A 15,535-nucleotide genomic window follows, 5' to 3' on the forward strand; every position below is an offset into this window, starting at 1 on the left:
ACTGAACAGACTTTTAGTTGATTACTAGACTAAATAAAACTAAATAAAAATGCTATGCAAATAACTCAATATGACTAAAAGTAAAAGGACATTTGACAATAGAATAAGACAAAATTAAAAAAAACAGGTGACAAAAATAAAACATGCATGTGTGTTTGTGTGTGTGTGTGTGTGTGTGTGTGTGTGTGTGTGTGTGTGTGTGTGTGTGTGTGTGTGTGTGTGTGTGTGTGTGTGTGTGTGTGTGTGTGTGTGTGTGTGTGTGTGTGTGTGTGTGTCATGTGTGGTTAGCTGGCTCATTTAGCTGTCCATGTAAGCACATGTTGAATATTTTCTTTTCTTTTTTGAGCGACCTGTGAACAGTTTTATTGGAAAGGGATCAAAATTGCCTGGAGTAGGAGAGAGCACAGAGGCAGTGGACGTGAACAACAGGTGGAGTGTACCCTGTGAGCTTTATGTGGTGTGAATAGTCACAGATTTAACAAACACATAGAGCACCTGATCATTCAGACTAAAAATTTGATTCAGACTTCCAAAATGGAATCAAATTAAAATTGGATATGGAAATAAATCAGCTGCTGAATGGCATTATGAACAAATCCTTATACTGTGCAAGCTTTCCCTTATATCTCACTGAAATTTTACTAACATGATTTTGTCTTGTATTCAGTGTAATTATATATTTCTTCTTGAAATTTGACAAAGATAATTTTAGGTTTTTGCAGTGCTGCCTTCAATTCCACAGCTACAGTGAGGCAAATAAGTATTTGATCCACTGTCGATTTTCCCACCTACAAAGAATTGAGAGGTCTGTTATTTTTATCGTAGGTACAATTCAACTGCAAGAGACAGAATCTAAAAAAATAAAATAAAAAAAGTATGATTTTCACATCACATAGTATGATTTGTAAATCATTAATTTGCATTTTATTGCATGGAATAAGCATTTGATCATCTCACACAGACCTGTTAGATTGTCTTTAAGAAGCCCACTTATTCTGCATTCTTTACCTGTATTAATTGCACCTGTTTGAACTTATCTGTATAAAAGACACCTGTCCACACACTCAATTAGTCACACTCCAACCTGTCTACCATGGCCAAGACCAAAGAGCTGTCTAAAGACATCAGGGATAAAACTGTAGACCTGCACAAGGCTGGGATGGGCTACAGGACAATAGGCAAGCAGCTTGGTGAGAAGACAACAACTGTTGGTGTAATTATTAAAAAATGGAAGAAACTCAAGTTGACTGTCAATCTGCTGCAGCCTGATATGCTACACACTGGCCATAGTACATGTTTTTCCTTTTTAATTTAATTTTTTCCTTTTAAATTTTATTTTATTTAATTTTTAGGTTTTGGGGCAACATGGTGGCTTAGTGGTGAGCACTGTTGCCTCACAGCAAGAAGGTCATGGGTCCGAGTCCCACCTGTGGCATTTCTGTGTGGAGTTTGCATGTTCACCCTGTGTTTGTGTGGGTGCTCTGGCTTCCTCCCACATCCAAATACATGCAGGTTAGGTGGATTTCAAACTTTAAATTGTCTGTAGGTGTGCGTGGGGGTGTGAATGTTTGTTTTGTCTATATATGGCCCAGCGACAGACTGGCATCCTATCCAGGGTGTAGTCTACTTCACACTCTATGACTGCTTGGATTGGCCCCCCCCCCACAACCCTTCATTAGAGTAAGTGGCTGACGATGAGTGAGTGAGTGTTCGTTTTTGATTTTAATTCAGTTTTGTCATAGTATGATGTACTAATGCACGTCTCTCTGTGCAGAGTCAGCATCCATCATGAACCCACATGCATGTGTACGTTTTACATTCTTAATGTAATAAAAGCCAATAATGTAATCTGGTAATGTAACAACTGCAATAAGATATTATGCTTTCCAGTCTTGATGTCATAAACGTCAATGATGTAATAATTTGCTAGTTACGTATATAATACAATTGATGAACCAATAATATAATAAAGTAGATGAGTTAACTGTTCAACACGTGTAATACAGATGAATTTTAGCCATGTCACTGTATATTTTATGTCACTTCAGGTGTAGTAAGTTGCATTGTATTGTGTGTATGTTGTCATAATTTTTATTTCAGCAATTTAAGACATTTATGAGACTCAAGTGAATAATGACAGAAAGGCAGTAGCATGTCATATCACTGCAATGCTCTGGCATACCGTACACAGCAGGTACATTTTAACTGATAAACAAAAAACAAAAAAAAAAAAAAAAATGTGCTTCAACTGGCACACAGTGCACTGGCCAGTTTGGATTGTAATTAGAGTAAGTAAGTGAAGTGTGGTGCTTTCAACCTGACCTGCCATGTGAACTGCGAAAATAAGGGCTCCAGTGAGCGAGTTGTGATTTAATATATAAGGCTGACCGTGTGTGGTTGCACATGTACGTTTTCAACCTACAGGCCCCAGTGACCTCCTGCTTGGTGTCCCAGTCACCATAGCAAGTTTGGTGTGGATTGCTTAATTACTGTGGCTGTGCATAGCAAACGCACACACCGTCAGCTTTATATATTAGATGTTTGATTTTAATATATCAGATGGGTTTAAAATTATTATATTTGAATAAAATAAAAATAAAAATAAAAACAGAAACTGATAATGTACTTTATTTAGGTTTTAATTATTTGTTCTAAAGGCTGCACTTCCATGACACTTAACCTTACTACAACCCCTGGCAAAAATTATGGAATCACCGGCCTCAGAGGATGTTCATTCAGTTGTTTAATTTTGTAGAAAAAAAGCAGATCACAGACATGACACAAAACTAAAGTCATTTCAAATGGCAACTTTCTGCCTTTAAGAAACACTATAAGAAATCAAGAAAAAAAGATTGTGGCAGTCAGTAACGGTTACTTTTTTAGACCAAGCAGAGGAAAAAAATAAGGAATCACTCAATTCTGAGGAAATAATTATGGAAACACCCTGTAAATTTTCATCCCCCAAATTAACACCTGCATCAAATCAGATCTGCTCATTGACATTGACCCTATGCCATGACATTGACCCTATGTGTCTTTTTGCAAGGAATGTTTTTGCAGTTTTTGCTCTATGGCAAGATGCATTATCATCTTGAAAAATGATTTCATCATCCCCAAACATCCTTTCAATTGTCCAAAATATCAACATAAACTTGTGCATTTATTGATGATGTAATGACAGCCATCTCCCCAGTGCCTTTACCTGACATGCAGCCCCATATCATCAATGACTGTGGAAATTTACATGTTCTCTTCAGGCAGTCATCTTTATAAATCTCATTGGAAAGGCACCAAACAAAAGTTCCAGCATCATCACCTTGCCCAATGCAGATTCGAGATTCATCACTGAATATGACTTTCATCCAGTCATCCACAGTCCACAATTGCTTTTCCTTAGCCCATTGTAACCTTGTTTTTTTTCTGTTTAGGTGATAATGATGCCTTTCGTTTAGCTTTTCTGTATGTAAATCCCATTTCCTTTAGGCGGTTTCTTACAGTTCGGTCACAGACGTTGACGCCAGTTTCCTCCCATTCGTTCCTCATTTGTTTTGTTGTGCATTTTCGATTTTTGAGACATATTGCTTTAAGTTTTCTGTCTTGACGCTTTGATGTCTTCCTTGGTCTACCAGTATGTTTGCCTTTAACAACCTTTAACAACAAAGTTTGATAATCCTCTACTTTGTTTCAATTGACATCTCTCGTGTTGGAGCCATGATTCATGTCAGTCCACTTGGTGCAACAGCTCTCCAAGGTGTGTTCACTCCTTTTTAGATGCAGACTAACGAGCAGAACTGATATGATGCAGGTGTTAGTTTTGGGGATGAAAATTTACAGGGTGATTCCATAATTTGTTCCTCAGAACTGAGTGAGTCCATATTTTTTTCTTCTGCTTGGTCTAAAAAAGTAACCGTTACTGACTGCCACAATCTTTTTTCTTGATTTCTTATAGTGTTTCTTAAAGCCAGAAAGTTGCCATTTGAAATGACTTTAGTTTTGTGTCATGTCTGTGATCTGCTTTTTTTTCTACAAAATTAAACAACTGAATGAACATCCTCCGAGGCCGGTGATTCCATAATTTTTGCCAGGGGTTGTATTGAGATGACTGCTCAAAAAACCAGTATACCTTAAGGAGGAAGATTTGACATACACACTGTAGATAAAAACATCAACACACACAGAGACAGAGGTTTGGGTGTGAGGTGGAAATTATGGTCCACAAATGTTAAATTAACAATGACATGGAAAGAAATACAGCTGCTCAAATTGTGAGTGAAACCCAAACATTCAATCACAGTAGCCAGGTGGTAGCCTCACTTCACTGGTTGCCAGTTCATGAGAAGCCTGAGTTTATGGGAATGTTACTGGCCTTTAAAATACTGAGTGCTGTCATATATGACTGCATTGATTTTATTATATGTGCAGGCATGGGATTTGGAGTCACAGGGGGCTAGGTTTCTGTGTGTTCCAAAAGGTATGGAATAAAACAGCAGAAGCTAAGTTTTTTTTCTGTTCATGCAGCATTATTGTGGAACAGTGTGTCTGCTGAGATTGGGCACTAGAGTTCCACAGAGGATTTTAAGATAAGACTGAAGAGCCATTCATTCTCTCTTGCAGAGGTATTCAACTCGTTCCAGAAAGGACTGAGAGGGTTTTCTTTGCAACCACCCACTTCACCAGGTGATTTCATGGATTAACTGATTCCATCTGCTAAAAGTGATGTTAATCCATGAAATCACCAAGTGGAGTGGGTGGTTGCAAAGAAAACCTGAGGAGTTTTGGGGACAGCCGATATTCTGCAGGAGCCTGAAAAGTCCACTTCAACTGACCAAGTCAAAAGCCTTGGTCAGGTTGATGAAGGTGATGTAGAGTGGCATTTACTGCTCTTGGCACTTCTCCTGCAGCTGATGTATTGAAAAGATCATGTCCATGGTAGACTTCCCAGCTTGAAAGCCGCACTGGGACTTTGGAAAAACACGCGAGGTTAAGGTCTGTAGACACGCACAGGCAACACGGGTGAAAGCATTTCCCACGCTGAGAAGGGAGATGCCTCGAAAATTCATGCAGTTGCTTCTGTCTCCTTTGTTCTTATACAAGGTGACGATGCTTGCATCTCACATGTCCTGGGGAATGTGTCCCTGTGTCACTGTGTGAATGTGTCACTCTTTAAGACTTTTGACATGATGCTGTCACTCCCTGGGGCCTTCCCACTAGCAAGGCAGTCAATGGCTTTTCCAACTCTTCCATGGTTGGTGGTGTATCTAGCTCTTCCATGACCAGCAGATCTGAGATGTCCTTGAGGACTGTGACTGTGACAATGTTCTGGGTTGTGTATAGCTCAAAATATTACTCAACTTAGTGCTGCAGTTGCTTCCCCTGGTCTGTGATGACTTTGCCTATCTTTGATGTGAGTGGGGCAGACTTGGAGGTGGATGGGCCTGTTGCCTTCTTGATGCCCTCATACATGCCTCTTGCATCTCCAGTGTTGGCAGGTGTCTGTATACTGCTGCAGAGGTTCAGCCAGTATGAGCTGGCACAGTGGTGGGCTGTTTGCTTGGCTTTTTCTCTTGGCAGCTTTGAGGTCTTCTAATGTGCTGGGACTGGATGCTGCCTTGTAGGCCAGGAGGGCTCTCCTCTTGGCCTCAGTCACAGGCTCCATTTCCTCCCAGTGGGCCTCATACCAGTCAACATTTTAGTGCTCCTTTTTTCCCATGGGCATTGATGCCTGAGTTGTAAACAGCATCTCAGAGTTGGGACCACTTGGCATCAACGGCACACTCCTCACTTTCCAGTGTATCTTCAGTGAGGGTTTCTTGCAACTGGCTGATAAACTGCTGCGTTTTCTCTGAGCTGCCAACACAGCAGGTGTTGATGCATGGGCAACCCTTCTTCTTGGAGTGGTGCAGCTTCCTTGGAGCTATGTGCACCTTGCTGGCCATGAGGGAGTGATACGTATGGCAGTCTGTACTATGGTAGCTGTGGGTGAGGAGAACACTGGCAAGATCTGCATTCCTGGTGATGACTAGATCCAACTGGTGCCAGTGGCAGGACTGTGGATGTCTCTAAGACACCTGGAGGATATCCTTGCGTTTGAAGAAGGTGTTGGTCATACATGGGCCATGATAGCAGCACATCAGTCACTGGACATTGTCACTGATCTTGCCCCTTCTGTAGACACTTAGGCAGGTGGGCCAGGCCTTGTGATCAGCACCTACTCTGGCGTTGAAGTCTCTGGGTAGGTAGAGGCCTTCTGTGCTGGGAATCCCAGATATCACTTCATCTACGGATTAATAGAACTGGTCTTTTTCCTGTGGGTTGGACTAAAGGGTAGGAGCCTATGCACTGATGATGGTGGCTGGGCCTAAATATGTTGAAAGCCAGAGGGCAAACATTCTCTCACTGTCAGTTGACAGTGCCTCAGTGCATGTGACTAGGGTGTTCGTCACAGCAAAACTGACACCGCGTTGGCGGGATTTGTTGAAGAACTTCCCTTGCCAAAACAAGGTGTAAGTTGCTTCCTTGATGGTACCACTGTCTGACAGCTGAGTTTCCTGGACGCAGGCAATGTCAACAATTAGTCATGAGATTTCCCTGTCAATGATGGCAGTTTTGCGGGCATTGTCAATTTGGTGCAGATCAGCAGAGAGGCCAGGGCACATGGTCCTGACATTCCAGCTTGTAAAATGAAGAGGTGGAGTCTTTTTCCTTATTTTGTTCTTGTTGTCTGGTGCAGAATTTGTGCGCTGGCTTTCGAGGTTTACTCTAAAATTCACACACCCAGTGGAGCAAGCAGGCCATGGCGAGACAGCACCTTACTGGCTGGGGGCTGCCCAGCTTGAGGCGGGTGGTAGCTGTGTAATGAGATGTGATGATCCCTCCCACCATCAGAAAACACATGGCACTCGTTTCCTTCACCAAACTGATGAGAGCTTATAACCGGTAAAATACCACTTCTCTTCTCTTCAGTGTTGTGCTGGCATTTTGCGATGACGCTGGAGTGTCCTCTCCAGTGGAGCTACACAGCCTGGGCAGAATAATGTGGAAGATCTGCTGTTGCCCATGCAGCAGGTCCCCCCTCTCCATGCTGTCACTGTGGTCCAAAGGAATGGCAGAAGCCAATGCAGTTTGGCAGTGGCAGTGTTGCAGGAATTGATGAGAAAGTGATGAATTTCAGCAAGAGACCACCCTAGGGACTCCGACTCCAGCTTGTTCCTTGAGGTTTACTCTTGAAAGCCTTGTTCAAGACTTGATACAGCCGCAAGGCAAAGTTTGCGATCAGCGTTTCCTTCTCTGAGATGAACTGCCTTCCTAGGCGGATGAGAGCCATCTACCTGAAGCAACTGGCTTTGAGGCGCCAGGGACCCACCTTCACCCCTTCTCTTGTCAGTAGAAGCAGTTCTGCCGGGCTTAGAAGCTAAGCCATATAATCAGGTCAGGAGCTGGACTTGGTTGCCACATGCTATTTGAGATGCATGCCATATGGGAGCACTTTTTTTTTTAGTGGGAGCTTGTCCCCACTACCACCCAGGGATGTAACAACCTTGGAAATACTTCACTGAACAGACCAGAAGTGGGGCAAATAACAATAATAACAACAGGACAGAAAGAAAAATATTTTATGATAATCAGCCATAACTGAAGAGGAGGAGAAATCACAAAGCCCTAAACCAACATAGAACTCAGGGGTTACTAAGGTGCAACAGTGATAGAACTAACATAATGACAGAATTTTTTTCAATTTCAATTGCAATTTATTTTAATTTATATAGCGTCAAATCACAACAGAGTTGCCTCGAGTCACTTCACACAAGTAAGGTCTAACCTTACGAACCCCCAGAGCTGCAGTGGTAAGGAAAAACTCCCTCTAAGGAAGAAACCTCAAGCAGACCAGACTCAAAGACAGAAGGAGGTGATCTGACCATACAGACTAAATGAACACATAATGACCAAAACCAAAATCCAGAACTAAAGCAGAAAAGCAAAGTGAACTCAAGCATGCGAAGGAGCGTAACAGGAAGGCATAACCAGACAGACAGGTGACAGACAGACATTTCCTGTAGTTCTTGACCAGGTTTGCGCACTGCAGCGGGGATTTTGGTCCACTCCTCCATACAGATCTTCTCCAGATCTTTCAGGTTTGGAGCTTCAGCTCCCTCCAAAGATTTTCTATTGAGTTCAGGTTTGGAGACTGGCTAGGCCACTCCAGGACCTTGAAATGCTTCTTACAGAGCACCTCCTTAGTTGCCCTGGCTGTGTGTTTGGGGTCATTGTCATGCTGGAAGACCCAGCCATGACCCATCTTCAAAGCTCTTACTGAGGGAAGGAGGTTGTTTGACAAAATCTCATGATACATGACCCCCATCCATCCTCCCTTCAATACAGTGCAGTCATCCTGTCCCCTTTGCAGAAAAGCACCCCTAAATATAATGCTTCCACCCCTATGCTTCATGGTTGGGATGGTGTTCTTGGGGTTGTTCTCATCCTCCAAACATGGCGAGTGGAGTTGAAAGCAAAAAGCTCTATTTTTAAATGATGACTTTCCATTTTGTATTTTCTCTTGAATGATACACCATCCTGTTGTCATCAGCACTTCCTAGCAACAACATATACGAGGTCTATTAGAAAAGTATCCGACCTTATTATTTTTTTCAAAAACCATATGGATTTGAATCACGTGTGATTGCGTCAGCCAAGCTTGAACCTTCGTGCGCATGCATGAGTTTTTTCATGCCTGTCGGTTGCGTCATTCACCTGTGAACAGGCTTTGAGTGAGGAGTGGTCCACCCCTCTCATCGTTTTTTTCATTGTTTAGGAATGGCTCAGAGACTGCCGCTTTGCTTGATCAAAATTTTTTCAGAAACTGCGAGGGACTTCAAAGTGGACACCATTCGAGAAATTCAGATGGTTTTTGGTGAAAATTTTATGGGCTTCAAAGAGATTACGGAGTGTTACTGTCGCTTTAAGGACGGCCCAGAGCGACTGGTGGTGCATCGCGCTCCGAAGCCGCCATAGACAGGCTGAGCGACCATTTCATTTCTAAACGGATGGCTGTATGGATCCGTGACCACCATGTGCAATTTCTCTGGTTATCACAAGAGCTGGACATCATTTTCCGGCAGATTTCACTTTTAACAAGAGATTTTGTCATGGAAAGCCGAGCGGAGGCTTCGCATGTCACAATGGTTTTGCTACTGGAATGAGACAAAACCACCTCCGTTTTTGGTCTCACAGGACGGCTTTGAGATGGCGTTCAGACAGCTGTCGGTGGTTTTTCCATCGAGTGATTATCCGAGAAATTGTGGATGTGCCTGGACATGCCAGAACATGTCCTGTGAGGCTTCATCACGGCGTCGCTTTGCGCCATGCGGCACCGCCGCGATGCACGAAGCCTCCGCTCCTCTTTCCATGACAAAAACTCCTGTAACAGTGGAATGTGCTGTTCATTTCCAAACTGGACGCTGCGTTTTATCCGGGATGTCATCTGGCTAGCATAGGAATTGTGAAAAGACAGACGTGCAGAGGAATTCCACGTGTCACGGCGGTGCCGCATGGCGCAAAGCAACGCCGTGATGAAGCCTCACAGGACATGTTCTGGCATGTCCAGGCACATCCACAATTTCTCGGATAATCACTCAATGGAAAAACACTGACAGCTGTCTGAACACCATCTCAAAGCCGCCCTGTGAGACCAAAATAGGGGTGGTTTTGTCTCGTTCCAGTAGCGAATCCATCGTGATGCGCGAAGCCTCCTCTCAGCTTTCCATGACAAAATCTCTTGTTAAAAGTGAAATCTGCCGGAAAATGGTTGATATCCAGCTCTTGTGATAACCTGAGAAATTGCACACGATGGTCACGGATCCATACAGCCATCCGTTTAGAAATGAAATGGTCGCTCAGCCTGTCGATGGCGGCTTCGGAGTGCGGTGCACCACCAGTCACTCTGGGCCGTCCTTAAAGCGACAGTAACACTCCGTAATCTCTTTGAAGCCCATAAAATTTTCACCAAAAACCATCTGAATTTCTTGAATGGTGTCCACTTTGATGTCCCTCACAGTTTCTGAAAAAATTTTGATCAAGCAAAGTGGCAGTCTTTGAGTCATTCCTAAACAATGTAAAAAAGGACGAGAGGGGTGGACCACTCCTCACTCAAAGCCTGCTCACAGGCGATTGACGCAACCGACAGGCGTGAAAAAACTCATGCATGCGTACGAAGGTTCTAGCTTGACTGACACAATTACACATGATTCAAATCCAATGGTTTTTGAAAAAAAATAATAAGGTTGGATACTTTTCTAATAGACCTCATATGTGGGATATGTATAAATTCTGTACAAAAATCTGTATGAATACGGAAATTTTTTTGTGCACCAGTTTTAATTTGTTTTGCAACAATTTCATTATGGGAATTGGTTGTTTTTTAACAAGCAATGTGACCTGTGTAGCTTACAGGCTCTTGTTATTAACCCCTTAACGCCCGAATTTACACTCAACAAAAATATAAACGCAACACTTTTGGTTTTGCTCCCATTTTGTATGAGATGAACTCAAAGATCTAAAACCTTTTCCACATATAATATCACCATTTCCCTCAAATATTGTTCACAAACCAGTCTAAATCTGTGATAGTGAGCACTTCTCCTTTGCTGAGATAATCCATCCCACCTCACAGGTGTGCCATACCAAGATGCTGATTAGACAACATGCTTAGTGCACAGGTGTGCCTTAGACTGTCCACAATAAAAGGCCACTCTGAAAGGTGCAGTTTTGTTTTATTGGGGGGGATACCAGTCAGTATCTGGTGTGACCACCATTTGCGTCATGCAGTGCAACACATCTCCTTCGCATAGAGTTGATCAGGTTGTCAATTGTGGCCTGTGGAATGTTGGTCCACTCCTCTTCAATGGCTGTGCGAAGTTGCTGGATATTGGCAGGAACTGGTACACGCTGTTGTATACGCCGGTCCAGAGCATCCCAAACATGCTCAATGGGTGCCATGTCCGGTGAGTATGCCGGCCATGCAAGAACTGGGACATTGTCAGCTTTCAAGAATTGTGTACAGATCCTTGCAACATGGGGCCATGCATTATCCTGCTGCAACATGAGGTGATGTTCTTGGATGTATGGCACAACAATGGGCCTCAGGATCTCATCACGATATCTCTGTGCATTCAAAATGCCATCAATAAAATGCACCTGTGTTCTTCATCCATAACAGATGCCTGCCCATACCATAACCCCACTGCCACCATGGGCCACTCGATCCACAACATTGACATCAGAAAACCGCTCACCCACACGACGCCACACACGCTGTCTGCCATCTGCCCTGAACAGTGTAAACCAGGATTCATCCGTGAAGAGAACACCTCTCCAACATGCCAAATGCCAGTGAATGTGAGCATTTGCCCACTCAAGTCGGTTACGACGACGAACTGGAGTCAGTTCGAGACCCCTGATGAGGATGACGAGCATGCAGATGAGCTTCCCTGAGACGGTTTCTGACAGTTTGTGCAGAAATTCTTTGGTTATGCAAAACGATTGTTTCAGCAGCTGTCCGAGTGGCTGGTCTCAGATGATCTTGGAGGTGAACATGCTGGATGTGGAGGTCCTGGGCTGGTGTGGTTACACGTGGTCTGCGGTTGTGAGGCTGGTTGGATGTACTGCCAAATTCTCTGAAACGCCTTTGGAGACGGCTTATGGTAGTGAAATGAACATTCAATACACGAGCAACAGCTCTGGTTGACATTCCTGCTGTCAGCATGCCAATGGCACGCTCCCTCAAATCTTGCGACATCTGTGGCATTGTGCTGTGTGATAAAACTGCCCCTTTCAGAGTGGCCTTTTATTGTGGGCAGTCTAAGGCACACCTGTGCACTAATCATGGTGTCTAGGCTCCACACATTGCATTCAAACAAAAGGCTGACTTTAATGTGGCTGCCTGAACAAGTGAACTTGTTCAGAGTCGGATGAAGAAAACAAAGAAAATCTAAAAACTCTCTCCTCTGGAAAACCGGAGTTGAGATTGCATGTCTTCTTTTTAAGAAAATCCTTTTCTGCTCCAAACCACCCTGAAGCTGTATAAAGCCAATATCTCACTAATGATAGGGAGACTGTGGAGAAGAAGCAGAAATGCAACATTGTGCGAAAACAGGTGAAAAGGTGCTAAATTTCTCATGTGTCATCTCACTGAATCGGCCCTCCCAACACGTATGTACGTAGCGGCCAATTGTCCGCTTAATGCCATCTGGAGTGGTGGTGAAAATTCTTGAACATACCATGCAACAGCCACCCACATGGCGCGCAGTACACATCTGAAAGTCGAGCAGCACTGACGCCAGTGGCCCTGGCATGGTTGAAATAATGACACATTTGTGCATACAATGCTCAGGATGGATGTAGACTATTACGTTGTTATTATATGAAAGAGGCTGTGAAAATTTCCTCCACTTTAGGCAGAAAAAGCACTTAAAAAATAATAATAAATCAATAATAAATAATAATTAAAAACACAAGAAACATGTTTAAAGGCTCTCACAGACTTACAGAAGACATCCAAGAGGTGCTACACATCAATACTTTTTCTAGCTGGTGATTGACCTCTATTCCTGTAACTGACCACTCAGTCCTCCACTGGCTGAGCACTGTGATGGACACAAAGTGCTGCTCCATTTGTGCACAGGGTCTGTTTTTTTTTTTTTTTCCTCTGGAAGCACTCTGATTTAAAATAAAAATAAATAAATAAAATAAAGGCTAAGTGCTGGCGTAGTCCCCATTCAACGCACAGGTGATGTCCAGGATGCTGTCCACATGTGCACGGTGGATGTGCACCAACCAGGAGCATTAAACTTACTTTCCACGTCGTTTCTCAGAAAAATAAATGAATAAATAAACACATTGAATCCATTCATGCAGCTCATGTGTGCAGCCCAGCGCATGCATGGCGGGTGTGCGTGACCAGGAGCATTAAACATAATTGCCACTTGTGTCCTCAGAAAAAATGCAGGACAGATCACATGTGCATCATGATCTTTTAAAAAAAGAATCAAGATCTTTTAAAAAAAGAATGAAGCCAGAATGCAGACATTGTTTGTTCAGCATGCCGTGCAGATGGTGTGTGAACTGACCAGGGTGCAAGCGATGGTGTCCTTCGAGCAGGAACACTATGTGAACAGCTGCACCACGTCATGCTGCTGATGTGGAGAACAATAAAATAAAAACCAGCTGTATAATTTGTGAATATCACTGGGTTGATATAAATAATACATAAAAGGGGACGCAATACAGAAGTGCAGTTAAATAACCCTGGTTAAAAAATAAATAAAATGTCACTCACGGGATTCAAATCCAAAAGCTCTAATTACCAGGTGGAAATGTTAGCACTGCGCTGCCATCGCTGGCCTGTAATCAGTGCGTAAAAACGCCTGAAATCAAAAAAGACATGAATGAGGTGCGCTGTGCCCGCCCGCTGCAGCCCGACGCAAAGGCAAAAGATGTTTTATATATTTCCATGTGAGGACAGCAGGCAGAGACACACATCTCATGGAGGAATGTTATCAGTTCATGTCCTTTGAAATACAAAAAGTGTTCTCAAGCTGGGACGTCCAGGAGCAGAGATCTTTACAGCCACGGCTGTGAGCGGACATGCTGCCCCCTCCATCCGTTCAGTGCCCAGATGAACGTTTCACTCATTGTTATGTGTAGGGATGGGTACTGATAAGATTTTATCAATATCAATACCATTATCGATTCCACTTATCGATCCGATTCCTTATCGATACCTCTTGTGAACTTTTTGTGTACTGAAAGTAGGCTTTACAGGTTTTCTATGTTTGCGAGTCAAAGAGCCTTTTCTTATTGTGCACCTGCTCTGTGGAACGGTCTTCCTGCTACCATGAGGCAGTCGGAGTCCATGGACATTTTTAAGTCAAGACTTAAAACCTATTTTTATTCTCTTTCTTATGAATAGTTTATATTTTTTATCTGTTTTATTCTTTTACTTTTGCTTTTAATTATGTATTTGAATTTTTTTATTTTATTTATTAAATCTCAATAAGTCTCACAGGACAAGTTGTGACATGCCCAGCTGTTACACAATTTCTCGGATACTCACTCGACTGAAAAGCCACCGAAGGCCGTCTGAATCTTCCGAATGATTTCCAACACGGACGTGCTTTTTGTTGTGCGCCATTGCGGCTCCGTTCCGACGCGCGAATTCCTCCACACGTCTTTCATTACAAAATCTCCTGTAACAGTGGAAAGTGCCGCAAAATACTGATGTCCAACTCTTCTGCAATTTCTCTGGTAGTCAGACAACGTCCCGGATCAACACAGCCTTCACTTTGGAAATGATCTGGTCGTTTCAGCCTGTCGATGGCCGCTCGGAGCGCGGCACGCCCTCCGCTGCTGTGAGCCATCTTTAATCCGGTTGTAACACTCCTTAATCTGTGTGACGCCCAGAGTATCCTCACCAAAAGCCGGCTGAATCTTCCGAATGATTTCCACCTGGCTGTCTCTCACAGTTTCTGGAAAAATTTGATTCAGCGCTGCTCCATTCGCTCAGCCATTTCCCTGACAATGAAAATCCGACGAGGGGGGTGGACCAGTGCTCACTCAAAGCCTGCCCACAGGCGAATGACGCAACTGACAGGCGTGAAAAAACTCACGCATGAGCACGAAGGTTCAAGCTTGGCTGATGAAAGTGCACATGATTCAAATCCATATAGTTTTTAAAAAAGTAAAAAGGTCAAATAGTTTTCTAACAGACCTCGTATGTAGGTATTGTCATAATTATTTATATAGCAGTCCTGCCGGTGATGTGATCAGATCTGAACATACATATAAGCATTTTATGCAGGTGTGCCCCCCCCGCCAACACACACAGACACGTGCAAAACACATTAACCACGTGTGTAGCTTTTTGCAACTCCACAGTCGTGGGGAACTTAGACAGATTTCACATCCAGCTCGACAGTGATTGTCTGCTGACTGTTGTTGTGCCAATAGTGTGAATGGCCACACATTGTCTAAGTGCCAAATGAGCGTTATTAGATGTTTGTGTGTGCCAGCTGGAATCTGGCTGACACCTGCCGTGAGAGGGTTTAATGGGCTTGCACAGCGCACACTCTGTCTTTCAGCCACTGCTGTGCGCAAATAGTTGTAGCAACAGGTGTGCTAGGTGTTGGAGGCAGCTACGATTTTACATGATTTGCATACGATTCCTGCTTCATGCGCACTTCATGCACAATTCAAGCAAATTTGCAGTATGTGTGAAGAGGCTCTAAGGATTGATGTCAGTGAAATCCAAGACATATCCAGTGACTTGTAAATGGTCATGTATCCATCCAATGACTTGTCGAAAGAAAACTATAAAAGTGATGATTTGCATTGAAAATAATCCATATATATACGAGGGCTGTCAATAAAGTAACGGTCCTTTTTATTTTTTTCAAAAACTATATGGATTTCATTCATATGTTTTTACGTCAGACATGCTTGAACCCTCGTGCGCATGCGTGAGTTTTTCCACGCCTGTCGGTGA

At 43.3% G+C, this 15,535-nt stretch overlaps 1 protein-coding gene across 1 annotated transcript in view; it reads left to right on the forward strand.

Annotated features, from left to right (window-relative positions):
• nectin1b (nectin cell adhesion molecule 1b) overlaps positions 1 to 15,535 on the forward strand; it is a 1,042,283-nt gene that overhangs the window by 872,303 nt on the left and 154,445 nt on the right.

This window comes from Thalassophryne amazonica, chromosome 4 (genome assembly GCF_902500255.1).
Source record: "Thalassophryne amazonica chromosome 4, fThaAma1.1, whole genome shotgun sequence".
NCBI lineage: Eukaryota > Metazoa > Chordata > Actinopteri > Batrachoidiformes > Batrachoididae > Thalassophryne > Thalassophryne amazonica.